A 15150-nucleotide genomic window follows, 5' to 3' on the forward strand; every position below is an offset into this window, starting at 1 on the left:
TTCCGCTTTCATAAAAGTTTTATTTCTATCCCTATATTTTTGTAGAAATGATTGTCTCTCCTATGTTAATGAAAGCCCAAGACAATTGACCTTATTTTAGTTACCTCTTCTTTTCATTATGTTTTATACATATTTTTATACATCTAGTAAGTTTTTACTTTTTCTAACTCTAGAAAAGAAATATTTCTCTACTTTAGGATTTTTCTTCCCTGTATCATTCTTTTATTTTCCTTGTATCTATAATCTTTCCTGACTCCTTAGCCTATTGACATGTGCATGTGCCTGATAGACTTAAACAAACAAAAGCACAACAAAACCTCATCCTTTATAGATGTTCACAATATTACAGCATCTCTTTATTTTCACAACAAAACAACTTGGAAGGATATTGAACTTCTGTCTCCAAGACCTCAGCTCACACTCAAGCCGTCTCGTTTTGTGTCCTCAATTGTTCCCATCAATTTGTAGAATGGATTTTGGAAGTCAGGTACATGATTTGTTTCAGTCTGCCTATATTCTCCAAGACACTCCTGTCAGGTGATTGCAAATTATTATTAAACTTGCTCTTGTCAAGCACACTAATATCCAAATTATCAAGTGTTTTGCTTGTTTTTCAATCTTCATTCTCTTAATTCCTTGTAATGTTTGTCAGTTGATGGTTCTGTACTCTGTACTTCTCAATTCTTAAATATCCCATTTCCTTTGGTTTCCATGATCCCTCCTTGTGTTGTTTCTTCTTCTACCTATTTAATATTATTTTTTCCACTCACTGCTCTTATGCCTCCTGTGCACAGAAATATGGATATTACCAAGAATATGTCTATGATCTTCTTCGTATGTTTCTCTTTATTCTCTTAATGATCTTATTCACTTCTATCTTATCAATTACATGAGTTACTCCATCTGATGGTAACAACTTTCCATTCAACTTCTTGGATATTTCTTTTTTAGGTGGGCTCCACATGGAGCCCAATGTGGGGCTTGAACTCACGACCCTGAGATTAAGACCCGAGCTGAGATCAAGAGTCAGTTGCTCAACTAACTGAGCCACCCAGGCACCCCACTTTTTGGATATTTTCACATGAAGTTTCTAAAACTGCTCTGTCCAAAATGGTGGCCACTAACCATATGTAGCTGTTATGCTTTTGAAATGTTCCTAATATGAGTTGAAATGTGCAGTAAGTGTAAGGTATGTGTAGGTTTTAAAGACATAGTATAGGGCCTCTTGGGTGGCTCAGGTTGGTTAAGCGTCGGATTCTTGATTTCAGGTCAGGTCATGATCTTGGGGTCATAGGATCCAGCCCCGCATTAGGCTTCACACTCAGCATGGGGCCTGCTTGAGTTTCTCTCCCTCTGCCCCTTCCCCTGCTCAGGCTTTCTGTCTCTCTCTCATTCTCTCTCAAATAAATAAATCTTTTTTAAAAAAGACATAGTACAAAATGTAGCATAAATCTAATAATTTTTGTATTGTTTATGTGGTGAAATAATTATTTTGGATACACTGGGTTACATGAAATATGTTATCACATTATATTTTGATTGAATAATACTGTTTGAAATAACCCCAAATATGGCCCACATTCCCTCTCAAACAAGTGCCTCCACCTGAATTTTGATTTTGGCTGGGACAGCAGCTCTTTTCCTGTCCCCTTGGCTTTAACTCCGGGTTTTCTTTGACATTCTGTCTCATAACCCTTCTCTGCCATGTGCTCTCTTTCCAACATTGTCCCTTTTTAATCAATTATCAAGCCTCATAATGTTTTCCTTTAGACTTATATTGACTCCACATTATTTTCATCTTTGTGTTTACTTTTCTGTCCTAGATAATTTCAGTAACTAAAATCACCCAGCCTTAGGCTCCTTGCTTCTTCAAACTATCCTATATATCATCTCTTAATAAACCTCATTAAACATAACCTTCCTCTATGCAAAAAATTTTAATGGTTTCTTATATTAGTGAGCAATGTTCACATCTTTTAATCATTGTTCAAGCCTAAAAGTTTTTCCAATGTTATTTGTGCTCTACATAGTCGCTTTTCGTTCCATTCGCTTGAGTTAAGTCTAGTCTTTCTAAGTTTCCAAGTACTGCTATGTCTTTCTACCTTTTCATCTCCATTTATTGAAACTGACCTAGTACTCAAATTCTATTTTAAATGTTATTGTTCCCATAAATTTGGCCACAAATAGCCTCTCCCAAGTCTGAATTTTGACAGCACTCTGTCTTTTATGGCATTTCCCACTTTTTAACTTGTTTGGAGTTACTCATTCATTACCCATTTTCTACTTAAGATGTTCTTTCAAAGCAGGAATCGTAGCTTAATTATGTTTATACCCATATCTAAATGGCTACCATGGTTCCTACCACGACAGGTGCTCAAAATTATTTATTGGATAAATAAGTGTGTAAATGAATTAAAGAGTCATGATATATCCTGCTTTCTAAAATTAAGGATTTCTTCTGGAAAATTTCCTTCCTCTGGCAGTAATGGCCCAATTCTTTAGTTATTGCACTTTGTTTTTTCTCCCATCTTAATATGCAAATCATTGACTTTAGCAAAACAAGTATTTCGTTTGCCGATGAAAATGCTTAAGACAACAAAAAAGGGGCATATTAAGAATCAATGGAAGCTGCTACATCTGTATCTTTTTAACACCATCTGTCTCCCAACTTGTTAGATGAATCCAAATCCCATCCAAGTTTTGCTGGTCTGCAACGGTAAAATGCTTCCGTGGCAATTCCAAACAGATTGAACATAATTCAATTAGACAATTTAGTTGTAAGAGCATTGTCTTGGCAGATAACCCTCCAGGGATTATAATGAATATAGCTTAATTGGTTTATTAAATAAAATTTACAAAAGCTCAGAGCCTTAGTTTGAAAAACTTTTAGGCATCACTGAGGTATGGATTTTGTGTATGATAAACATGATTAACACTGGCTACTGCAGCAGGTTTGGTGAGTGGTTGTATCAGTTAGATAACTACTCGAGCTAGCTGAGAAGTACCATCTGAAAACACAAGTACATTTTTTTAAATAGCTGAGAAACAATAAATATGTCCCTTGTACTATAGCTGAAAATTAAGCCTCAGTATGGCATTTTGTCAAGAAATCTTGGCAGGAGAATCAGAATTCCCAGATTCTAGGCCTCAAATTATAAAATAGAGTTCAGTTTCCTATTTATTTGGCATGATAATCACAAATATCATTGCTGTTACATAATCCTCAAAAATATACATATTATAGGTATACAAAATAAGTCGGGTTTAATCCTTACATAGTTATACCTGTTTTCACTTAATTTAAGATGTAAGAATATCTGGAATTAGTGGTGAATATATATGTTATTGTGTGTTTGTTAAGATTACATATGTAATGCTATGTGAGGGCATGGCTGCATCATAAAAAGCAAAAATCACTTTGCTTTGGAAAGAAATTTTTACATCCTATATTTTTAAATCCCCCCCCCCCTTTAACAAATGGAGAGAAAAGAGGGTCAGAAAGGGCAAGAAAATCTTCCATGAAGATAGTTCTCCAAAATCAGACACCTAGATAGTTGGTCAGGCTGATTTCCAAGCCAATGTAATTGGTTTCCCAGTTGGCTACTTAGGTGGCTTTTATAAGTAGCTAGCAAACACTTGTTTCCAAAGCTGTGACACAGTGAAGAAAATCAATAGAGCCTCTAAAGGCAAAACAGTTTTTTAGGAAACTAAAGAAAAAATACGAAAAGAAAAACAGTCTAGAATTTCCTGACTCCAACACTTTACACTCAATTTAACAGGAAAATAACCATGATTTCCAGGAAAATCCCTTTCATCCCTCTAGATAATTATAATCGCCACCAGGATCAGATATCTTCTATAAGTTAGAGCTTTAGTCTATAATATAATGGAAATATAATGTGGCTTATATCAACATGGGGATAAAAGCCAATTAGGTTCTAATCAACGTGTATTGTAATACTCTACTATGTTTAAAGCATTATTTTAAGCAGTTTTGGAAATATACACATGAAAAATAATATCTAATACTTGTGTTAATATTACCCTTTATAAAATTCCTTGTATGGATTGAATTCTGTCCCCTCAAAAGAAGTATTGAAGTCCTAATCCTGGTCTGTCTAAATGTGTCCTCATTTGGAAATTAGGTCTTTGCAGGTGTAATCAAGTCAAGATAAGGTCATTATAAAATCCAATAATGTTGGGTATTTTTATAAGAAGAGGAAAATGCCATGTGAAGGTATGGACACACGGGATTGCCAGGGGACAACAGGCGGAGAGGTTGGAGTGATGCAACTGCAAGCCAAGAAATGCCAAGAATCCATAGCCACCCCCAGAAGCAAAGAAGAAGCAAGGAGGATTCTACTCTGAGTCTCAGAGGGAGAATGGCCCTGCTGACACCTTGATTATAGACATCTAGCTCCCAGAACTGGGGGAGAATAAATTCCTGTGGTTTTAAGCCACCCAGATTTGGTACTTTACTATGACAGCCTTAGCAAACAAGTACGCTTTTCTTCCTAATTACCAAATTTTAAATCATTTGGGGCCTGCCCTAATTTGAGTTTAGATGTCCAAAGATTGTGATAGGACATTCCAGAAGAAAAGGAACTGTCATGAGAAAGATCGCAAGGGCAGGGATGAAAGGCCCACATGAACGTAGCTTGGAGTCTAGTTGGTCTTGGCACTGCTCCCGGTGGGAACTGTGGAAGTGAGCAGGGCACTGTCAAAAATAACAACAGCTCTTTCAGAAAAATGAACACCAAAGCTGAAAACAAATGGTCTGCTTGCTTCCAATTATTTTATTCATCATCATAGTCCTAGGAAGAGAGGTAGGATGTGCCCATGTTTTATTACCACTATTTCTGAAGAGGAAGATAAAAATCATACAATTTAGGTCACTTACAGCAATAAAAGTCTTGTTTTTTCAACCTCATAGGGTCTTAAGAACACGGCAGAGTACGTGAAAGAAGCAGAGAAACCAGTAATTACATTGGGGATGTAAGACTCTATAATCACATGAATCCCCAGGTTTATAAAGGATTGTGGGCAATTCCTGACAGCAGCAAATGCAAGTCATAAAGCCCTGCATACTTAAGGCTCCCCTCCTACTCCTCCTTCTGGGTATCTCAATTGAGGTTAATTGGAAATTAATCAATTGAGTTCACCAAGGAGAAAAATCTGTCAGAGTCATGACAAAGCCAGAAGTTTGCGTATTACCAAACCTTAAATGATAAGATTCCACTTTTTTTTTAAAGATATTATTTATTTATTTGACAGAGAGAGGCACAGCAAGAGAGGGAACCCAAGCAGGGACAGTGGGAGAGGGAGAAGCAGGCTTCCTGCAGAGCAGGGAGCCAAATGCGGGGCTCGATCCCAGATCCCTGGGATCATGACCTGAGCCGAAGGCAGACGCTTAACGACTGAGCGACCCAGGCGCCCCAAGATTCCACTTTTACAATTATTTTCTGGAAGATATTTTAATGTTATCATCTTGATCCTTTTAAAATAACAACTCACATGTTCTGGGAACTAAGTGATTTAAATGAATTAAAATTTTTTTTAAATTTAGCACTGAGAAAAGGCACAATTTATTTAGTTCAAGTACTGGAAATCAGAAATGACAGCACATCCCTTCCTTTGAAATGCGTAACTCTGCTGTAACAGGCATCCCAGCTTGGCTTTTCAGGATAAAAAGTTCATGACTGCATTCATGCATTCGTCTGACAGCCATTTTCTTTCTTGGAGGACGCTGCTTTCTTCAGCGTTAATAGCGTGCAGCTTTTCCTTCTTGTGATTTCTGATGATCTGTTTCGAAATATGCGTGGCATTCCGGGGGAGCTTTGAATATGCTTTCAGCCTGGTCCAAACTTCTTTCTGAAAGGTGCTATCAGGAAAAACTTCAGTAACAAGTCCTTGTGCATAGGCTTCTCCAGTGGTTAACTTCTTCCCAAAAATGAGCATCTCTACTGCCTTGGCTGGGCCCATTATCTTCAGAAAAGTGTAAGAGGAATATCCTTCTGGAGTTTGGCCAAGGTGACTAAAAGTAGTGTGAAATGTTGCCCTGTCAGACGCATACACAAGATCAAATAGCCCGAGAATGGTGACGGGTATTCCCACAGCTGGACCATTGACCACTGCAACCAGAGGCTTAGGAAAATCTATGAAACAGCCTACAAAATCCCTCAGTAAAATGGCACCATTTTTAGCTTTCTCCTCTACTCCTTCAGGGGGAATACCAGTGAAATTAGATCATTTCCGCTAGAGTAATAATCACCATTTCCTGTAAAAACAGTTATGGTAGAGTCATCAAGTGCAAGCATGATTTCCCGATACATCTGTGTGGTCAGTGCATTCTTTTTGGCCGGCCGGTTCAACATGATCTTTGTGATGCAGTCTTCAGAGGTCATCACCAGCGTTTCATATCCAGCTTGTTTCCTGTCTGCTTCAGGCTTCACTTGGCTAGAGGAGTCAGATGAAGACCTCAAACCAGACACCAAATCCACATAGTTCTGCCTAGCAGTTTCCTTGGGCAGACTGCCAAGAGCATTCCATGCATCCCATTTGGCCTTATTGATCAAGTCGAACAGACCTGGTTTAGGTGTATTACAAGGCCTTTCAATGGCCTGCTTATAGAGTGCAGATCATCTTGCTCTCAGACTCTGATTAGCTGCCTCTCCCTCCACCCCCTGCCTCCAAAATGTTTGGGGATAGTATTTGGAGGATGGTGGGAAGCCGATGACTGAGGAAAGGACCGACTGAGCTCATCGCCTTTTGGTGGTGTTTCTTTAAAAACAAAACAAGGAGTTTTAGGGTAAATGAGGCCATTTCTGATCCCTTTCCTCTTAATTGCTACCTTTCTCTCCATAAACTGTAGGTGAAATCTCCCCGCCTGTTCTGTGAGTCTTCCTCCATACTTGACTCATAAAATCCACAATGTGTAGCTCTTACCATCTTGACATGACTTATTGCAACATCAACTCCTTCAAATCATATCTGGAGGGACCATATGAGGTTCACCGTCAATCTCCCAGAGGGCCAGGTAGAGTACTTTGTTTTTAGTGTATATAATCTTAAATTATGTTGTGTAAGCTTAAGAAGAGAAAGTAAGAACCAATCATTAACGTGTGAAAGGTTACTCAGATTACTATGTGTAGAATATTTCTGATTGGGAAAGAACCTCTCTCTCCGTCTTTAGGCCTTGTGAATTCCATCATGAGTAAGAAGAGGACTTTATATTATCTGTCCTTATGATTTCACACAGATATATGTAGCTCACACTCTAAATTGACATATCAATAAGTATGAGATAGTATTACCAATGTTTTACCGTGGTCTTCTGCTTTTTACTTAGTGCCAGATCATACTTTATTGTATTTTCCAACTTTCTTCTTTCTTCTAAGCCAAATATGAAAACGGATTTAACATGGTAACATTTCCCCTACTTTATTAACTTTCCTACCATGATTCAAATGTGAATATATTAATAAACTTGACATTTTCTAGGTAATAGATTTTTTTATTGTCCAAGAGAAGTGATCATTTGAAAGTTTATGTATATCTGTATATTTTTTCCTCTATCTTTTGAAATAAAATATACATCTTCTTCAAATGCAGGAGATGATGGCATGGGATGACAATAAATTGTTGCAGCAAAAGAAAAGGTTGTTTAGCACAGCTGGTGTGCCTGAGTGTCAGTATTCTTCTAGGACATCATTGAAATAAGGCTTCTCTTACTGATCTTCAAAATAGTACCTAAGCTGAGGACAGAGAACATCATCATCTGTCAGTTCACTTGCTAATTAAAATAAGGGTAACTCCGGCACCTGGGTGGCTCAGTCAGTTAAACGTCCCACTTGTGCTTTCGTCTCAGGTCATGATCTCAGGGTTGTGAGATCGAGCCCCACGTCTGGCTCTGTGCTGGGCATAGAGCCTGCTTAAGATTATCTCTCTCCCTGCCCATGTGTGTACTCTCTCTCTCTAAATAATAACAATAACAACAATAATAATAAAATGAAGGTAACTCTACCTGGTTAAAAATATTTTTTTTCAAAAATTTTAATATTACGCTCATGAAGGAGAGAAATTTATAAATAAAAAAGACACAATCACTGTACTTTTTCCTAACCCTCCATTCTCAGCCTGGAAATTGATCCTTTTCCATCCCCTGCTTTTCAAAAGCTTTTGTGCTCTAAGGTTCTAGATAGAAGAGAAATGCCTGGAGGTCCACCAAGGATGATTCCTATGGAATCACTGACTCCAGGAACATTTGGTGTTTTTATGAAGTGTCTGAGAAAATGAGATTTGCCCTAAAGTTCTTGTGAATAATGGTCAGGCTTTCTCTCATCTAGTTCTGTATACATATTGTAGTTAGCTGGAGAAATAAAATCACGTTTCTCCCCACTGTGTAGGAATTTACTGTGGGATTTCTGTCCTCTTGAGCCCCTAGAAATCCCCATATCAGAAAGGTACCTGAAGATCCTGTTTCTTGGCTCCTGAAGACTTTAACTGAGATGTTGTGAATGACAAGAAGGTCTTGCTAAAGGTGTGCAGAAGGAGCACACCTTTTGGTCACAAAGACTAATTTGGAAGACAACAGATACAATTAGTTTTCTTTGTGTTAGTGTCTGGTAATGTCACTTAGGAGTTCAGCTTTGCCCTTGTCACTTGAGGGATTGAAGTGAAGCATTAAATAGCTTTTGTAATTACTGTAGGTGAAGTCCTAAATCTATTCAATGTTTGACATACCACAGAGGTCCTGCTGCTGTGAGGATTTCGGTATATGAGAAGGAGTCTGGTGGAGGTGTTGGAAGGAATTCAGTGAAGTGGACGGTAATTTTTTTTTTTTAAACAAGTGTGATTTTTTTTTTTAAGATTTTATTTATTTATTTGAGAGAGAGAGAATGAGAGAGAGCAAGCACATGAGAGGGGGGAGGGTCAGAGGGAAAAGCAGACTCCCTGCCAAGCAGGGAGCCCGATGCGGGAATGATCCAGGGACTCCAAGATCATGACCTGAGCCGAAGGCAGTCGCTTAACCAACTGAGCCACCCAGGCGCCCATGTAATTTTTATATGAAGTAAAAAACGGGCTTTTATTCTTTAACAACCAAATGCCTGCTAATACCAGATTTACTTAACACTTCAACAACTCATATTTAGATGAAAAATTCCCGTCTTTAAAAATCTAACACGGCCAACTTAACACTTACTATTTACTTTGTATGAGGCCTCATATTAGCAATTTGGGGAATAAAGAAATAAATAAGACAGGAGTCTGGTTCTCAAGAAGCTATTATCTGTTTGAAATAGCAGCCTCCTTGCCAAAGCACCCTGTCTCCCAGGACTTCTGAAAACACACCAAACTGTGATTTCCAAGGTTTAAATGTAATTTGTCTTAATTTTTTGTTTTTTTTAAGTAATCTCTATACCCAACATGGAGCTCAAACTCATGACCCCAAGATCAAGAGTCAGAAGCTCTACCAACTGAGCCAGCCAGGTACCCCCAATTTGTCTTAATTTTTTTAAAGACTTTCACAATGATCTTTGAAATAATTGGAATTACCAAATATAACTGGATACCAAAAAGCATGACTTAAATATGCCATAAACACTCTTTTATATATAGATATATGGCTTCATATTAATTTTGCACACTTATTGGACAATAAGTGTTGTCCTTGTGGCATGGAGAAATCTTATAGTAGCTTCTAATGGCAAATACTATGCAAAGAAAGTTCAAAATCATAAGGAAAAATATTCTTATCTGAAAAATAGGCAACCTAGATCTGGCATATAGAGTTATTCTCACTAATCAGAATACATTATTATACTGGATATTCAATTCTTAGGATATGCCTGAAGGCAGCTTAATGTTTTTGTGTATTTATATATGTGTATATATTTGCATTTTGTACACATAGTCCATTTGGGGTATTTCCTCAGCATGAATTCTACCCAAATTACCAAAATGAGGACTTTGGTTATGCTTTCCATTATTCTAGTGTCTAAAATTTCAGCATTCAAACCAGAGAGAAAAGATGAGACAGTCAGTACATTAAATTAGAGATGCTGATCAGATAGCCTATGTTTCCTGTGTCTGTCTCCTAGTCCTCTTCATAAACTGGCAGATAATCTCATAATTAAACAGTTCTGGTCCTGCACATACAGCACGATCAAGACTCACCATGTTTCAGCAGCTTCACACTCATTTATTATCAAGATTAGAGATGCCAAAAAAAATCATGCATTCACTAATTCTACATTGAGGATTCAGAAAGGAGGGGAGAAAGTGAACAAGGCAAATCACATTTTTTTTTTAAGTCTCATGCTTTTTATTATTCAAGTAACAGTGAGACGGATATTGCATAAGGAAAGAATATACTGTTTAAACAATTTTAGTGAAAAAGTACATAATTAACTTTTAGTTCTACTTGTGGTTGAATAAAAGGCTAGTGGCTTTTTCTACCTAAAGTCTCCATGAGGCTACAAAATGGTATGTATAATATCATATGATGGTACACTTTTACTAATATTGATATAACAAAATAAGTATGATTCCATTAATAGTCATGAATGTTAAACTCAGTTTTAACATTGTTATGGTAAGAACACAATGTCCTCTATTTATCTGTTCAGCCATAATATTGCACCACCAAATGAGTTTGCTCTCAGGAGATTTAAAAATCAATCCCCTTTCCCCTCAGGAAGTCTTGATAACTCAGTAAATGTTGTTAAATATCTACGTATTTGTGCAGAACATAACATTGCTGAGATGTTTCTTAGAGCAAAACTGTTACTGAGATAGAGGTGGAAGAGCCCTAGACATGGTAATAAGTGCTCTGGGTTCAAGCTTTAGATCCCTCGGTTAATAGCTGGAACCTTAGCCAAGAATTAATTTCTATGAATATTAGGCTCGTTTTCTTGAACACAGGGATATTAATTTTGTCTTATGGAGCTACAATAATACACTAGATCAAAATCACTTTGCAAGTGGAAATGCTTTGCATGGTTGCACATTATTATAGCACATAAATAGTTTGTGTGTGTATGTTGATAAAGAAAAATTGCACCGATACTTGTTAAAATGGCAAGGAAGACTTTATTTGAAACTATTGCAGTAGGGGTCAAGGTTATTGCAATAGGGGAGAGAGACTGAATTTAATTCCGCTGAAACAAAAGGCTGGAGGATTTTTAAATGCTGGGGTGAACTAATGGAAAAGACTTTAGCGGGCAGATTGGTCAATGTGATTAGGCTATCTGTGTTTGCTAATTGACACTTATTGTAAGTTAGGCTCCTATCTTCCCCCCTCAGAGTGGGAGGCAGAGGCCCTAGCTTTCTTGAAGATTATATCTAAAAGGGAAGAGGCTGGAAGAAGACTTCTCAAAGAACCAGAGAAAGAATCTACAATGGAAAGTTTTCTAATGGAAATGATCTAAGAAAAGGGAAGTTAAGAATCTATGGTCAGGGGGTGCCTGAGTGGCTCAGTCATTTAAGCCTGACTCTTGATTTCGGCTCAGTTCATGATCTCAGGGTCATGAGATTAAGCTCCAGGTGGGCTCTGCCCCAAATGCAGTGTGTTTGCCTTAGTCTTGGGAGTCTGAAATTCTTTCCCCTTCCCTCCTCCTCCCCCTCTGCTCCTCCCCCCACTTGCACTCTCTAGCTCTCAAATAAATAAATAAATAAAACCTTTGAAACCAAAAAAAAAAAAAAAGTGTGGTCAGGAAGAAGCCTATCTAGAGCACAGTCAAGCAGAGTGGACCCTTCAGGATGCCTTGGCCAATGTGTGTCCAGATCACACAATTCCAAAGGCAAAAACAAACAGCTAAGTCAGCAATCACAGACCCACCTTTTGTTCCTTGTTTCTGTTCACTGCTGACCATCATTCAGCCATCATCACTACTGTATTCTGAATTTTATTTTTTTAGTGTTAAAGTTGTAAATGCATAATCAGTGGCAGGCAATTGCTTAATAAAAAAAAAAAAATGACAGGAACTTCTGCAGTGAGGTCCCTCCCTGCCTTGAGATTTATTGATGTTTGCATCTGAATGAACTTCTGTGGTGATACATGTTTGCAGGCTTTATCCTTTGATTCAGGTAAATAAAGTAAGAGAAGTACACAGTATTGACAAATTCCTCCAGACATTGCTGCCAGGAATAGGCTAATATGCAGTCACATGCCTCTAAACAGCTTTATTTTTCTTGGGTCCTTGTTCCGTGGTTCTGGGGGAGGGGACAGTACTTGACCTTCCCCATCCTTTTCTCAATGGCCTTGCATTCTGATTACACGGCTGAACTTAGATTTGCTAAATAGCACTTGTTTAATATGGCAGAGCTGTTCTCTGAACATGTTAAAATGTTGAATCTTGACAGTATTTTCTGATATAGCCAGTGACCTGAGTGCTCATTGATTGAATAATGAGATTCAGAACTTAAATTCCAATAATTCATAATAGTGAGAAAATAAAAAAGAGCAATCAAAACAATTGTGTTTAATAGTTTACATTTAGTCATAAAGCCCTACCACCTGCATGAATTTATTTATTCCTTACAGCAACTTTGTACGTTTAGTAAATTTTGACTTCACTTTACAGACAATAAAATATGCTCAGAGAGATTATGTGAAGTGAACATTTTCACAGAGGGTAAGCGTTAACAGCCAGGTCTGGAAGTCTGTTCTGCAGCATAAGAAAAGTAACATAGAGAACTGTCCAGAAAAAAGCTCTAGAAACACACTAGATCTTGAGTTCAAATTCCTGACTTATGAATGGCTCTATGTAAATTAATTCAATAACTATCAATTTTGTCTTCATTTCTAAAAGATATTTTGTGAGAAATTAGGGAGAAAACATATGAAAAATTTCATGAATGTCTTACATAGAGTAGGACTTCATATAGATTGCCTTTCTACATGCTACCATACTCTCTTCTTTCTCCCTCTGCTTGCCAACCCATTATTCTTTCTATGGCACTGTGCCTTTTTGCTAAAAAGCTTAAGGGAGATAAATAAATTTGAAATGATCATCTTACAATTTTGAAATCAGCTTTCTTAGGTATACTTTGCATACAGTAACATTTACCCATTTTAACTGCATGTTACAATGAGTTTTGGTAGATATCCACAATAGTGTGAAATTTCCACCACAATCAAGATTCAGTTAGAACATTTATACCCCACCCTTAAGTTCCTCTGTGTTTCTTTATTGGAAATGCTCACCTTCAGCACCTGGCAAACTTATCACTTTGTTTTTTCCAAAATGTAGAAATGATCATGTTATTTTCCTTAAAAAAAGAAAAGAAAGGGGCACCTGGGTGGCTCAGTCATTAAGCGTCTGCCTTCGGCTCAGGTCATGGTCCCAGGGTTCTGGGATTGAGCCCCGCATCCGGCTCCCTGCTCGGCTGGAAGCCTGCTTCTCCCTCTTCCACTCCCCCTGCTTGTGTTCCCTCTCTTGCCGTGTTTCTCTCTGTAAAATAAATAAATAAATCTTTTTAAAAAAAAAGGAAGAAATCCTTCTGAGATCTTAATTGGGTTTACATTGAACCTATAGATAGATTTGGAGAGAATTGCCATCTTAACAATATGAAGTGTTCAGATCTCTGTCTTCCTTTTTTTTTTTTAAAGATTTTATTTATTTATTTGAGAGAGAGAATGACAGACAGAGAGCACGAGAGGGAAGAGGGTCAGAGGGAGAAGCAGACCCCCTGCTGAGCAGGGAGCCCAATATGGGACTCGATCCCAGGACTCCAGGATCGTGACCTGAGCCAAAGGCAGTCGCTTAACCAACTGAGCCACCCAGGCGCCCTCTCTGTCTTCCTTTCAAAAGCCTATAACCCTGGTCTAATCATGAGAAAAAAAAATCTGATAAATCCCAACTGAAATACATTCTATAAAACTGATCAATGACACCTCATATGGTCAGGTCTCCTTAGGCTCTTCTTAGGTGTGGCAGTTTTTCCATGTTTCCTTGTTTTTGAGACCTGACAACTTGTAACCTTGCAATAGCCCACATGGAATCCTGGAACAGAAAAAGGCCTGAGGGTAAAAACTAAGGAAATCTGAATAAAGTATGGAATTTAATTACTAATAAATTATCAATATTGGGTCAATAATTCTAACCAATATGCCATACTAATGTAAGATATTACTAATGGAGGAAAGTGAGTATGGGTACATGGGAACTTTGTACTATCTTCACAATTTTCTGTTAGTCTAAAATTGTTCTAAGATTAAAAAATCATTAAAAAGATTAACTTATCAAGCGTGGCAAAACACTGTCCATCCAAGCACCTAACTAGAAATTGAGAAGTCACTCTCCTCTTTTCCATCTCCCTTCATGACATACCAGTAAGTTCTAACTCTATTTCAATTTCTTTTTAATTCTTTCCCCTCTCCATCTGTCCTGTTTCCTCAAACTTTTATCCTATCAGGTCTTCTTGGACTATTTAAAAAGCCTCCTAACTAGCACCATTTTCACCCATCTCAAATTAAGAAATAAATGAATTAATGGATTAGAAAAGAATGGAATCAGAAAACAAAACACGACTGAGCAAATGTGAAGATCTCATTGGCTTTATTAAGTGACTCATGAATCCATGAATCAGTCAACATCCCATCCAGGAAGTAGAGGGAAGCTCCAAGGAGCTGTACAAAATGGAAGGTTTTTATAGGAAAGAAGTGGGGCAAGAAGTTCTGAGATAAAGAAAAGAAAGGATTGTTTCAGGCTAGATGGCATTCCCCTATGGGAAAGGGCTGGAGCTCTTATGCAGGTTACCTCATCTTCCTTTGGGGGGTGGAGAGGGCCCCTGTGACAGATGACCTCATTGATGCTGATCAGAAAATTCCTGACTAACTGGTTAAGACTACATTTCTGAGGGAGGTTGACACCACAAGTAGATTATGTATTAAGCCCAGATTTAGTGATTTGGCTTAAGTGACACCATTTTGACCCTGTGGCTTTCTTTTAAACAAATGTAAAAGACATTAACTTTTTTAAAAGTTAAGCTATGGATTTAATAAATTTGATGGTCATGAAATCATTTGGGGGAAAAAAAGCTATGATGATTAAGAGAAGAAGAAAAGATTAATTTAGCTGCTTGCTTACTTCTTTCTTTCTTTCTTTCTTTCTTTCTTTCTTTCTTTCTTTCTTTCTTTCTTTCTTT

At 37.6% G+C, this 15150-nt stretch overlaps 1 pseudogene; it reads right to left on the reverse strand.

The window, feature by feature from the left end:
* Positions 1–5589: 5589 nt before the first annotated feature.
* LOC110582624 overlaps positions 5590–15150 on the reverse strand; it is a 13280-nt pseudogene continuing 3719 nt past the window's right edge.

This window comes from Neomonachus schauinslandi, chromosome 1 (genome assembly GCF_002201575.2).
Source record: "Neomonachus schauinslandi chromosome 1, ASM220157v2, whole genome shotgun sequence".
Taxonomy (NCBI): domain Eukaryota; kingdom Metazoa; phylum Chordata; class Mammalia; order Carnivora; family Phocidae; genus Neomonachus; species Neomonachus schauinslandi.